Here is a 15,040-nt window from a genome sequence, read left to right as displayed (position 1 = left end):
AAAGTGGCATTTTTCACTCTTTATGATCCTATTTACCCCATTAACTCTATAAAAGTGGTATTTCTTACTCATTTATAGTGCAAAATTAATAGGACTTATTCAAATGAGTTTGAAAATATATTTTTTTAATATCAACTTTTTTATTTGTATTAATTTGATAATTATATTGATTCTTCATGTGTTTATTATTAATAATATTGTATTACAATAATTAGATAATCAAAATTTAACTAGCCAAAAAATTGAAAAGAGAAGGAATGAATAAAAGATACAAATAACAAGAATATTAATATAAACAAGTTAAAGACATTATTATATGTAGGGATAATGTACCAAAATATGCCTATGGTTTTTGGGGAAGTATCAACTTAAGTTCCACGTACAAAATAACACCAATTTAGGTTTAACATTTAAAAAATGATATCAATTTAAGACTCGATAGCGGATTGTAAGAGGTGAAAAATACCACTTTTATGAAGTTAAGGGGATAAATAGGACATTCTATGAGTTGGGGGGTAAATGGACAAGTTGAGAGGGGTGATAAATACCACTTTTATGGAGTTAAAGGGGTAAATAGGACATTCGATGAGTTGGGGGTAAAATGGCCAATTTGAACAAGTTAAGAGAGCTGGAGGAGCATTAGACCTAATTAATATATGATAGACGATAAATTTCCCTTAAGTTTATTCAAAATAACTCAATTTTACTTTTTTAGTCTGAATCTAGTTTAATTTTGGAAAGATTTGTAGTAATACGTAAAAATTGGCTTTGGATCACTCAGATGATAATATATATATATATATATATATATATATATATATATATATATATATATATATATATATATATATATATATATATACACGCAAAAAAAATGAACTAGTTCAATTTAGCAAAAAAATAATAATAATAATAAATTACACACGCACATGTAAAATTGGCCGTCCATCATAGCAATCTTGAAAACACCCCTAAGTATCGATAACTCACAACAAAGAGGAACTTATTAAAAGCATGACTTAATGCTTCTCCAGCCCCTTTAACTTGTCCAAATAGGTCATTTTACCCCTCCAACTCATCGAATGTCCTATTTACCCCCTTAACTCCATAAAAATGGTATTTCTCACCTCCTTAACTTGTCCAAATTTGTCATTTTACCTCTTCTCAACTCATCGAATATCGTATTTACCCCCTTACTCCATAAAAGTGGTATTTCTTACCACTTATGATCATATTTACCCTCTTAACTCCATAAAAATGGTAATTCTTATCCCTTTATAGTAGTAAAAAAAGTTGAAAAGAAAAAGAAAGAATAAAAAAATACAAATAACAAAAACATTAATATAAACAAGTTAAATACATTATATGTAGGGATAATGTACCAAAATAGGCATATGATTTTTGGGGAAGTATCAATTTAGGTTCCACTTACAAAATAGCATAAATATAGGTTTAACGTTTAAAAAAAGTTATCAATTTAGACTTCGATAACAGATTGTAAGGGGTGAAAAATACCATTTTTATGGAGTTAAGGGGGTAAATAGAACATTCTATGAGTTGGGGGATAAATGGACAAGTTGAGAGGGTGAGAAAATACCACTTTTATGAAGTTAAGAGGGTAAATAGGATATTCGATGAGTTGATGGAGTAAAATGATCAATTTGGACAAGTTAAGGGGGCTGGAGAAGCATTAGGCCTAAAAGCATAATTAGATGGAGAGGCACCCGTTTTTGTTAGAAATTTAGTTTAAGGATTAATTACAAATAACTACCCTATGTTTTGGATGATTTGCAGATCGGTACCTGTGAGTTTTTTTTTTGCAAACACAGCTTTGTAGTTGTAAAATTTCACATGTTTTTTTACTTTACCAAATTTGGCCGATAACGACCTCAAAATGAAAATTTTGAAGAATTAAAGTTGTTTAGTATCATATTTACTATGGAACCATATTTTTAATTTTAAACCTCATCATTTTTGGAGTTTTCTCTCTCTCATAAAAACAACACCTAAATGACTTCGAATTTTAAAATATCATTTAACTCTTGAAAATTTTCATTTCGGGGTCGTTATCGACCAAATTCTAACAAAAAATGAACTCAAATGCAAACTTTTATAAACCACAGAATTGCGTTTGTAAAATTTTACAAATTAGAGAGTTGCTTTTGCAAAAAAAAAAAAAAATCATATGTACCAGTCTACAAATCGATGAAACCACATACTAGTTATTTGTAATTAATCTTTAGTTTAATGAATAAACTTATAACAATTTAGATTAAAAGCTAAAGTTACATGAGTTATCTAGGAGTTATTAGATTGTTAAGTTACTAGTTAATTTATGTAATTAAGTTAATTTACAATTAGGATTTTAGAGTTACTTAATCCTAACACTATATATTTATGTTGTTTCGTAACTTCATATCACAACCTCAACTAACAATAACATAGTTCCTTCGGGTCTTCTCTCTACTATTTATTTTGTATTCTTCATTCTTTACAACAAAGTGGTATAGATCTTGGATAAAGGTGTTAATTACTCTACGTTCTTGTTCTGTTGATCTCAAACTAAACCATTTCAGCATGGATTCTTGACTAACGTGTCCTTCATTTTCCAACCACTGGATGATCTTCACACAGTTTTCAAAGGTTTCATCCAAGCAGCCGGACCCGTTGGATACACAGTAATCAAATGGGTCAGGTTGCTTGGATGAAAACTTTGAATATTGTGTGAAGACCATCTGACGGTTGGAATGTGAATGACATGTTACTGAAGAATTCAAGTTGAAATTGCTAACATGGTTTAGTTTTAGATCAATAGAGCAAGAATGTAAAGTAGTTAACACTTTCGTCCAATCTCTGATACCACTTTGTTGGATAGAAGGAGAAATATATATATATATATATATATACTCAAAATCTATTATATGAGCATGTCATGTCAGCAATATATGAATTGTCAAAATTCTAAAATTAATCCAAAAATGTTCTCCATTAATTAGTTGTCAAATTTTAGAATTTGATGTCTGTCATTCTGTCTCTATTAATTAGTAAGAGGTTTAACCACACATATTCATTATAGAGACCGTTAATAAACCCTTCAAATTGTGTCCCCAATGATTTATAATTACTTCTCCTAAATATTCACAACTACAACACGTTCCAATTGTTGAGACCTTTCGCAAACTCTTATCCTTCTTTATTACGCTCTTCATATCCTTTCTTCGAATTTGAGTTTTTTTTTTTTGCTAATTGTTTCATTTTACAAACGTAGATGGATGACAAAAAAAAAAGTTCTTGGTGACCTTATGTTGGCAATTTACCAAGATAACATGTCTCGGGATGCCCTACAAGTTCAAACAGTCAGAACTGGTATATTGAATTCATGGGAAATCTCAGTTACTGACAAAAGCAAGATGTTTTTTTTTATTCTTGTTTTTCATTAAATAAATTTAAGAAGGATTGTAGAAGAGAAAGGGGATGGTAAAGGCAAGTTTTCATTATTAGAATTGATAGTTTGCAGATGCAAAGAAGAAATAATTCTCATCGTAGTGGGTTAAGTCATGATCTTTTTCATAATATTACTATTATATTTTGATTCGATGAAAAATAAAAATAAATTTTAATGTTTTATATCTTTTCTAATTGTTGCAACCAACTGAAACCTTCATTTTAATTAGTGATTCTACTTTGAAAATGCAATATCAGTGCTCATCACCACCATTAAAGGCGTATAAGCTTATTATACCTTGTGGTCTTCGTATATATTTTTTTCCCTTTATTTCTTACGATTGCTTCAATTTGAATGTTTGATGGTTCCATTAGGAAGTTTAGCTGCCTAAATATCCATATTCCTTTTTTAGTGTTAGAGGTCATTCCATTTCTATTGTTTTCTTGATTTTGCTTTCTTTGGGAATTAGAGGTCATTCGCTTTTTACTGTTTCTGAGTTAAGGTCATTCAACCTTCACTGATCACATCATTAATGCCAAAAATCGTCTTCTCTCAATAGTAAAGTAAGTTCTTCCATCCTATTTCATTTACGTACATTATATATTTTTTTATTGAAATTGCAATTGATACATTTAACTCTGCATACATATATGGGTTTTCTTTTATTTTGTTGTTTGATGGCTCAACTCAATTACGGGATTTTTAGGACGTCACAGGTCAATCCTCAGTTTCTACATAGGTGAATGTTCATTTGGTTATGGAGAGGTAAGCTTCAATGTTAATTTGATAAGTTCTTAATGATTATCTAATTTTCATTAATTATTAACTCTATACTATAGTAAAAGTTAATTTGCCTCTTTGTTATTGCTAGCAGAATTAATAGAAGAAAATGAAACATGGTCATAGTACAAGTTGTTGAAAAAATGTGAATTAAAATTGTTATTGCTTAAATCTCTTCAATTTTGAAAATTGTCAAGCCGAATGACTCTAATTGATAGAATTAATTTCACATATTAATTGTAAATGCTTTTGTATTGTGTGTTTATAATTGAGATTTAATTCCCATTAACTCAAATTAATTTCACATATTATTATGACGTGTCGTGATCTATATGACAGAGATTGGGAGGTAGAACTCGTTCATGTCCTACGAGAAGGAAATAAGACGGTTGATTAGATGGAAAACTGCGCAGGGAATTTGAGTTTAGGTCTTTAGAAGTGTGATGTGCCTCCTACAGGCATCTAGGACATTCTTTTTTCTGATTTTTGTGATTTTGGGCTTCCCAGAATGACCCGTCTTTAAAGGTCGATTTGTTTCGGTGTTCTTCGGGATTAGCCCCTCCATTGTAACTAAAAAATATATCTCATAAGAGTGTTAACATGAATTTACTTATATGGCATAATAAAATATTGAATTTTGATGACATACATGTCAATGTCAATGAGGGAGTTTGGCCATAGGCAAACTCAACCCTAGACATGGACAAAGCCATCCCAAACATGGACAAGAGCTTTGGTAAGGCTACAAGGAGAATTAGGGAACAAGTGGTGAATGAGACATATCAACATACGTTATAGGAGGACAAGGATACCCTGACATAAGAAACACTATATGGGGATAAAGATATCCTAACATTAGATCTTCGCCAACCCCTAAACCAGTTGTCGATACTGGTTTAAACAATCCACCTTAGTCCACTAGAGACTAGGAGAGTTGGGTATCCAACCTTCGTAAAAGGAGGCAGATGTCTACATAGATATAGACATTTTGAGCTCCAAAGTTACTAGTTAGCCCATAGTGCACGTCCGATATGATCAATGTTATCAGGTTCGGACTGGACCGGTCGGTCCGATCGGTCTGACCAGGAACCAGCTAGGAAACCCGTCCGAGCCTGTCTAGTTATTTCAATGTTGAAATAACCAGAGTGACCCGAGGTCTGGCAGTCAGACCAGAACCCGGTATGACCCCGGGTCTCTTGAAACAAAAAAAAAAAATCAGCGTTGAAATTTTGTAGGCGGGCTGGGTATTTTTAGAATTTGAATTCTGAAAGGCGGGCGGGATATAAGCACAATGAATGAAATTAAAAAAATAAAAGGTGTGTCAAGCCATGGGACCTAATTTTGGTGGGATGGTTAATCGATTGCACCCCCTTACGCGTGAGAGAGCCTTTTTCCTAGTACTTGGTTAAAGGCTTGTAAAGCTCATTTACTTATAAACTAGTTAAGTTTCTCATTTCTTTCCTATGTGGGATGTAAATGTTTAGTTTCATTTTATCTTCTTCCAAACCATTTCAAATTGTTCACTTTGAGCATCAATTTCTCACTCATCATTTATCCGTTTTGAGTTTATAATATATATTTTTAGGAAGATCTTACGGCATAGAATACGTTGATATATTTCAATTTATTCTGAATTTAATTTATTCGTTATATATTTAAGACTCAAATTAACAAAAAATAACAAACCAAAATTGTTTAGAATTTATTTTGGATATATATAATGTATAAAAATAATTTTAAATTAATTATATATATTTAATGTATATAAATTATTTCTACCAAAAAAAATGTATATAAATTATTTATTTATTTATTTATTATGTTATTCGGTTCGACCAATCTGAACCATCCGATCCGACCAAGTGACCCGTAACCCAATCATCAATCCGGTTTGATGTCCGGTCCGGTTCTGATAACATTGGTTATGATGCAAGATTTATACACAGGGAGACCTTTTGGAACAAATATCAATAGACAAATTGACAGAACGCTTAAAAAAAATCCTTCGATAGGAATTAGCTAGCCGAGAATTCAGACAATTCTCAGCACCACACTAGGTTTTAAATAAATAATTTTACTTGATAATTCTTCACAACACAACAATAAGGAAATAGTTGTACATTGTAACTAGAAGAACAAAAAATATATCATTATAAGGTTTTCCACAAACGAGTTAATAATTTAGTACAGTCGATTTCATTACTTCATTTTAAAACTGGTATTTAATTATTGTTTCTAATTTATATATTCAAAACAATGTAATAGGAATATAGTTTCCATACATACAAAATTAATGCAAATAAATTAACAAACCCCGTGCACGAGCATGTATCTAATTATATTATTTAAATCACAAAAAAATGTAAATTTTTTTAGAACCAACTGCTATACAACTGGTACATAATAAGAAATAAAATTCATGTGTTTTACAATGATGTCTAAATTTGACTCAACTTACTTACCAATATTATGAGTAAAATTGACGGTATTTTTAAATCTTATCCCGTTGCTTTTCCTTCTAAAATAGCTACCAACCATTGTTTCTTAATCCTAAACAAAGACTATATATCTACTGAGTAAAACAACAACAAAAAGGACAAAAAGGACAACCAAACGGAGATGAACTTCGTGTTATTTTATTAATGAGGTATCCATCCAAGCTTATTAAGTAATTGTTATGCTTTTCTTGGACAACCTTACGGGGAGACACCGGACCCAGGGGAGGACACAGCCCGGAGCTCGAGGGGAGGGGCTAGACCCCCCAGCCTTCGCACCATCCTTGAGGAATAGTGGTTCAGTCCCGAACAGCACCCCAAGATAATTAAGTTAGTACCTATAATATAGGACGTGATTGTATAACACAAAATTAAGTGTACACAGTTGGTAGTTAAGGACTCCTTCATAACCATGTGGTTCTAGGTTCGAACCTCCTCCTTACATCAAAATGTGGTTTTATAAAATCCTGGCTCCGCCACTGACCGGACCGGAGAGGAGACTGGAGCAACAAAAAAATATCATCTAGCCATCAGAAAAATATTGTTGATATCAGCTGTCTTATTAATCAGGAAGGATAACCAAGTAACCAGAAAATGGAAGAAGTAATAAATGAATATGTGAAAGCTAAACTGAATCCGTCCTGCACAGTTGATTCATGCCGGAATGGTCCTTCCAGAATTTGGAGCTGAACCAATATAAATTTCGGTTTATCGACACATTTGTGGTCAATTTCTATACAATTTCCCATTTACGGTGGATTTCAAACTATTTCAGCGTTTGTGGTAATTTTGGCTTGCCCCGCAGATTAGTAAGGCGGATAAGGAATTCTTATATCAGATGGACCAATATGTGTCCGCCTATCAAACAGGCAGACTAATATTTCACAAATTGTTTGGCTTAGATTCTAATCCAAACAATTGTGAAATTTGATTCTTTGGCATTTCTCTAGCTTGCCAAGGTTTTTGTCATTCCTTGGATGTGTGCAACAGGCGACAGGCGGACTGATATTGGTCTAAATATAAAAATTCTACATCCAACATGTCCGTCTTTCTAACCGGTGCACCGAGCCAAAATTACCACTAATTCAGAAATACTTTGAAATCCATCATAAATGGGAAAACTGTTTGGAAAATGACCACAAATGTGTCAATAACCCTGAAAATTCCTTCTAATTTCCGGATCAGCACTAAAAAAAACCGATAAAAGAGAAAAGGGTTTACCTTCTAAGAATCAAGGAGAGAGAAACCATCATTTTCCTTGTCATCTAGAAGACATAGCTTCCTCGATTTCCCTAATTACGACGCTTAAACTGCTACCACGTTCAAGAGCTTTAACAGCAGCACGATGAGCCTGCTTCTGCCACTTCAGTAAGTTGTAAGATTGCAGAACTGACCATCTTGCTTGATTTGACATCTACTTAAAATAGTGACAAAAGAAAGAGAGTAAAGTTATAGCAATTAAAAAGCTTAACAAAGCGCTATTTCCGATCGAAGAACACAATAGTAAGTAAGAGATACCTGGGCTACAGATAATGGAGGTTGTAACAGAACAGAGATGCTTTTAAACAAATTTTCATCATTTTCTCCACCCTCTGCCTCACCATAAACAAGAGCTTCGGCAGCAATTCCGGCAAAAAGCACCGTACAGTACCTAGACATCACACGATGCTGGAATAATAGCAGATTTACTCATAATAAGTAGCTAACTATCTATTGCATAACGTTTTGAGGAAAGTGCGCATAAAATGCAATGTTCGGTTTTTGCAACAAAGTCACATTAAGCATCTGATTTGAATGATTTAAAGCAGGTAGGCGGAAAAAATAGCTGCAAGTAGAAATTATAGATGCCTACCTGTCAAAGGTAGTGCCGCTCAATCGTCCTTCAGCAAGCTCGGTACTCATCTTTTCATCCCAAAACTGAGTTCCTGCCTAAAAGAATAGATAATTATGAGTTTCTATTGCCAGTTCCGAATGGAATTTTTATCATAAGATAGTAAGATACTAATAAGAATGCAGCAATGGTCATCGGCGGAATCCGCAAATGTGACACACCCCCACACGCAACACAGGCCCATATTACCATGTCCTGCAAATAACTCAACAAATGGGGCTGCCAGGAATCGAACCCAGGACCACTTGGTCACACCGGCTCTGATACCATGTCATGGAACCGTTTTAGCTAAAAGCTCAAGCTGATAGTTAAAGGTCCACTTCATATTAATAGCTGACAGAAACAAATAAATTGAATCGTGCAGTACTGTTGCCAAATGAATGTTGAATTTTATGGTTTCAGTGACTTTCAATAATTACACGGGAACTGCAGAGTAAAGTGAGATGAACTTATCGGCGAGGAAAGCAAATTCCAACTGAAAAGAAAATAAATGTCAAGTGAAAAGAAACTATCTCCAGCTTATGATTAGGAATTCTAATTGACTTCATAATTTAAGTTCTCAAAATATTTAAGTTCCACAAATGTATAGGTAGAAATAAGAATTGGAAGTGGGACATCGACTACTCCACGAGAGCTCTTCTTTTCATCCCACTTCTAGATTGAACCAGATTCAAAGTGATGTTTTCAGGTGGGAACTCTTAGGAGCCGGTCACTGAGGTTGGTAAACTCTGGGCGCCTACCGTACTTGTTCCTCTATACATCCCCTCTCCCTGTAGGGCTGAGGGCGGAATTCTGTCTTTCGGGAGGAGGGCGATTACGAAAGGAGCAGAGTTGCAATGGAAAGGGCTCTTTAAACTCCAGCGATTTGCGATAAACATGAATTATCATAAAGAGAGGACATAAGCATTTAAAATCTATTAGACTAAGTTGTAGGGATACGGACATGGACATGGACATGGAAACAAACAAGGGAAACGTTACTTCTAAAACATAGCCTTCAAACGAAATGGACACCGACACAGACATAGACACAAAATGCAGAAACTCTAGTAAAGAAGAGTGTCCGTGCAACATAAAATCTAAGTATTAAGAATTACCTAACTAAAGATGTTAGTTCCAGGAAAAAGATAGAAAACAAACTTTAGGAGTACCTGGCCTTGAATGCCCATTTGCATTGCAACAATTGGGTCTAAAATCACACCGCGAATCGGGCAACCCATAAGATAAGCTGCAAAAAGAATTTCACAATGTTGATTGTTGAAGAATCTCAAAAAACTCCTACATTTGACTCTATTATGCTTCCCTAGTTGCAGGTAAGAAGCTATTGCATTTCATTACATACCTACCAGAAGATGACCAGCCTCGTGAACTAAAATTCTACGTCTGTATGGAGGCCAGTAACTTGAGATTTGAGCTAAGCAAGAACCACCAAGGAAAATAGAGTCTAGAAAGGCCAATCCTAATATGGCTGCAAGGTTAGGTCTGATATCAATCCCTTGAGAGAGGAGAAAAGACGCTCCACCCAAAAAAGCAACCATTGCAAAACTTGAAGGTCCTGAAACACCCCACTTCTTCGGAGCGAATTTAGACACTGGATAACAAAACAGATAAATTTTTTTATTATATTAGACGGATTCACACTTAATCATGAAAGGAATTATATATAGGGATGTAATCGAGCTGAAATTTGGCCTGCTCATGCTCAGCTCGTTAGAAAATAGACAAGCTCGAGCTCAAGCTCAACATCCTGTTTGTGAGCTGCTCGCTCGCGAGCTTGTTCACGAGCTTTGCTAGCTCGCAACTCGTTAATTCTGTTCATGAACTTTGCTCGAGAACAACTCGTTAATTATGTTCATCAATTACGTTCATTTGAATTTCTTTAACACAAAACTATTATATAAAAAAGGAATAAGGTACCAAAATGACCTCAAGGTTATTGGGGAGCACGTACAAAATAGCACCAATTTAACACCAACTTTATGAAATTATTATAACCTCATCTAATTTCCTTGGAGAAGAAAGGGATAGAATGTTAGGGTCTAATTGACATCATTTCATAAATGTTGGGCTTAAATTGATACCATTTCATAAACATTAGGGTTAAATTGGTGCTATTTCGTACTTGGAGGTCAAATTGGTGTTATTTTGTACTTGGAGGTCAAATTGGTGCTTCCGCAATAACCTTGAGGTCATTTTGGTACTTATCCCTCAAAAGGATAATCGAACTAAGCTTGCTCACGAGCGTGTTCATGATCATTATAATCGAGCTTGTTCATGAACCTATAATTGAGCCTCCTCATGAGCTTTTGAGCAGAGCTTCGCTGTGGTCAAACTCGGCTCGTTTATAAATCAGGCCAAACACGGTCAAGCTATTATTAAGAGCGGCTCGGCTCATTTACAGCCCTATATAGCAGAAAATAATATGCTTTGAAGTGACACAATTAGACAAGCATGAGCCGTGAATATGAAAGACACGGTAAAAGTATTTTAATATACGTACCTTCTAAACCTGTTGAAGACTTGAAAATAGTTGGTGTAACATCTCTTGGCCCCTCCATAACTGCAGAAGGAAAAAACAACATGGAAAAAACAAGTAAGGGCTTGGTGCTCCTCTATTTAAAAAATATGGGGTCAAAGACAGGAAGGCAAGAGGTTGATCCTGAGATGTAATGCCATTTCCATGAGATAAAGGCAGTAAACATGCCATTTCCGAAACTTGTAAGAAACATTTCGGGTCACATGGCCATAGTTTCAAAACATTGGAAACTCATTTTTCGTTTCCTAGGATGTAATGCGTATTCAGAAGTAGATCAATGCTAATCACATGTTTAGCAAATTCCTAACATATTCAAGATCATTTCTACAAGCTTTCCAAATGAAAAAACCTCCTTTTTTTCCCTCTTTTACGTGACTTGTACATAATTTCTTTTAATGTGTATATATATACAAATTTAAGCATGAATCCTTATAATCTGAAAAATTTATAAATATAACATTGTATTTTATTACTTACCCGTTTTACCACATTTCCATTTCCTATGTTTTTTTACAAATATCGTTTCTCTGTATCCCTTTCTGCATATCCGTTTCCATGTAACGTAGTTCATAAGCACTTCCATGTTTCCACCTGGTAGGAGTCATGAATTTATATAGGGTAATGTTTTATCAATGTTGCACCGAAACTCTTCTGCATTAGCATTTCTGCATTTCGTGTCATTTTCTGTTTCGTTTCCTAGCTATATTTTTATAAGGTTTCCCGGTGTCCAGGTGTCCGTTTCCATTTCAGTTTTCTTTTCTTTGCAACATAGCATTTTATCAAACATTAAGACTTAGTTCAATGAATGTTACAAATTCAGAACTATATCATCAAATGGAACATAAAAAAAAATAAAAAAAAATAAAAAAAAAAAAAAAACTAGAAACCAAAACAAAATTTGCATAAAATTTATAACAATTCACATAAATTATCATACTAAACCAGTGAACTTACTAATACTGCTGAATTTTCCAAAACTGGGCAATAGACCTCTGTTCTTGAGGAATCCATAAGCACTGCCTACAAGCCTCATATCATCAGCATTCAAACAAGTATCTAACACCTCCCAACCCCTTAGCGACCCATCCTAGAACCCTAAATCAGAGATTCCACGCTGCGGCGACTCATCAGACAGAGATTCACTAACTTTCTCAGCTGACTTATCGGTTTCTACGGATTTCAAGAACCTGAGAGCTCTAGCAAGGTCCTTGCGCTTCACAGCATCCTCATACTCACGCCATTCTTTAAGAGCTTTCGGAATGAGTTTGGTTTTCTTATTACGGGGTGTTTGGATAGAGAGAAGGGAAAATTGGCTAGAAAACAAGTGAGGTGAGCAAAGAAACTGCGGAAAGTTTCCAAGGGTTAGAACAGGAGAGGGGAAATCCATCAATCACAGAAGGTTGTCACCAGAACAAAGATTTCAATTCCGATTTTGAAATTGCGAAGTTTTGGATAAATTGGATAACAATTTCTGCCTCAAATTTGTTGCAGATCTTTCCATTTTCATCAATCAAGAGTGTTTGATAACATGCGTGAGAGAGAGCAAGCAAGAGACGATTTGTGCAGCAACAAGGAAGTTGGGTTGAAGTTCGCACTGAACTGGGCCGAGGATTGTGGAGACAGGTATTGGACTTAAGACTGTATATTGTTTCTTTGGGCTTCTTCTAATGGCTTTATTTCCTGCTTGGAGAATTCAACAAAATGTTTTTAGAGGAAATTACATTAAAATTCAAATTTTAAATTTATTTTACACTTAAATAGCGTCTATCTTGGTATTTTATCAAGGGTTAAGGTGCAAAAATACCCCTAACGTTTTGGGTCAGGAGTAATTTTACCCCTAACGTCTAAAATGGTGCAATTTTACCCCTAACGTTTGTAGCCAAGAGCAAATTTACCCCTAACGTTAATAAATTGGGTCAATTTCAGAAATAATTCATCAAACTGTCTTCTCGGTCATGAATCTTATTATCTACACTTCACATGTGCGTCATTTTATCAGTAACAAATCATAAACATATGTTGGGATGTGAAAAAAAAATAAAAAAATAAAAAATATACCGTCTTTTGTACGAATTAGACAAAAAATTCAAAAAAATTCACCGAATTTGTAAATATTAATCTCCAATTCTATTATTAAATTATAAAAAACATGAAATCTTTTTTTTAGAATGAATTGATATGCAATTGGTACAAAATAATGAACAAAAATATGTGTTTTATAATGTGTCTGAAATTGACCCAAATTACCAACGTTAGGAGTAAAATTGCTCTTGGCTACAAACGTTAGGGGCAAAATTGCACCATTTTAGACGTTAGAGGTAAAATTGCTCCTGACCCAAAACGTTAGGAGTATTTTTGCACCTTAACCCTTTTATCAATTCATTGTTTTCTTTAATTAATTTGTCATAAAACTCTTAACTTTTATTCTATTTTATCAAACTAACAGTTAAAGGTTTTTAATTACTTTTATATTAATTAATTACTAATTTATTATTTCATAACTAATATTTGTTCTTTCACATTATCACTGCTCTAAATCTCATTGCTGTTTTGCCATTTTCATTTTTTTTTTCTAATTCCACTTTCTTCTCCTTCCTTCCATAGTTCCATTTCTAAACTCAATTTTCATTGATCAAATGTAATTGCAGTCGAGCTTTTCATTCTCCATACTTTTCTTATACGACTTTCTCTTTCATATAGACTTTTTTTTCCATCTGGTTTTCTCTTTCATCTCTGTTAAATTTGACAAAATGAGAAATTTTTTCCAAGTAATAGATAATTATAATATTTTATTCATTTTTGACATTCTTGTAACTAACCCATGTTTTTATAATTTAGGGATTAGGTTTAAATTCCCCTATCGCTTTTCAGAAATTGTGGATTTAACGCTAATATAAGGAATGATAAAATTTTATTCTAATATTTCCAATCGAAATCAATTTTATCCCAATTAAATTTCAACAAAATGGTTTTACTTATGTAACTGAATATCATAATTAAATACAAAATTACAACTAAATCATACCACCAAATTTAATTCTTAATATGTCATTATTCTCTATATATTATGATTTTATACCATAGTTTAAAAATTTTAAACTCCAATTCAAAAATCATAAACCCTAGAAAATATATTCGAGACTTATAATTTATAAATTATAATCCTTAAAATATATTAAAAGTACTGATTTTACTAGTTTGACATAACTCAAAATTATACCTTGACATAGTTGTAAATAGTTGTAAAATATGAATTTCTGTGTAAATTTCCTTTTTTTTTTTATATAGATTAAGGTACTAATTGACTCTAAAATTTTAATTTAAGGAAAAAAACTATTATTTCCAATTCACTACAAAAAAAGGGTCTATTACGACACTTTTTTAACGACGCTTTTTTATATGTGCCTCCGTATCTTAAAATTTAGCAACACTTTTATACTTGTGTCGGCCTTTATTATCATTTAACGTCATTTTTTTTATATATGTTGGCATTTTTAAAAAAGTAACTACGCTTTTAAAAAGAGCGTCGATATTTTTAAAAAAATTAAAGACGGTTTAAAATTTATATCGTTAAAATGTGTCTATGTATTTTTTTATTTGAATATTTTTTTTATTTTTTTATCCCGTACTTAAAATTCATCATGTTTTTTAATTTGTCTGCCAATTATAATCGTTTGACGACTCTTTTAATTACTAAAATATTTATTTCTTAAATTGTATTACAAATTTCGTTTATCAGTGAGAAAAAAACAAAGGAAAAAGAAAAGTCTAACGAGGACACAATTATATTAATTATAAATTTATAATGAAGAAAAAAATCCATATTAAAAACTTACCCTAGCTATAGGTCTAAAATTTTGTTTGGCCCTATACATTACCGCCCAAAAAATAGT

General features: G+C 33.0%; 1 pseudogene; it reads right to left on the bottom strand.

Moving 5' to 3' along the window:
* Positions 1-6,546: 6,546 nt before the first annotated feature.
* On the bottom strand, positions 6,547-12,755 carry LOC136206439 (uncharacterized; annotated as a pseudogene).
* Positions 12,756-15,040: the final 2,285 nt, after the last annotated feature.

This window comes from Euphorbia lathyris, chromosome 9, assembly GCF_963576675.1.
Source record: "Euphorbia lathyris chromosome 9, ddEupLath1.1, whole genome shotgun sequence".
Taxonomy (NCBI): Eukaryota; Viridiplantae; Streptophyta; class Magnoliopsida; order Malpighiales; family Euphorbiaceae; genus Euphorbia; species Euphorbia lathyris.
The sequence above is the reverse complement of the archived record's forward strand: the minus strand, read 5'-3'. Positions and strand labels throughout refer to the sequence as shown.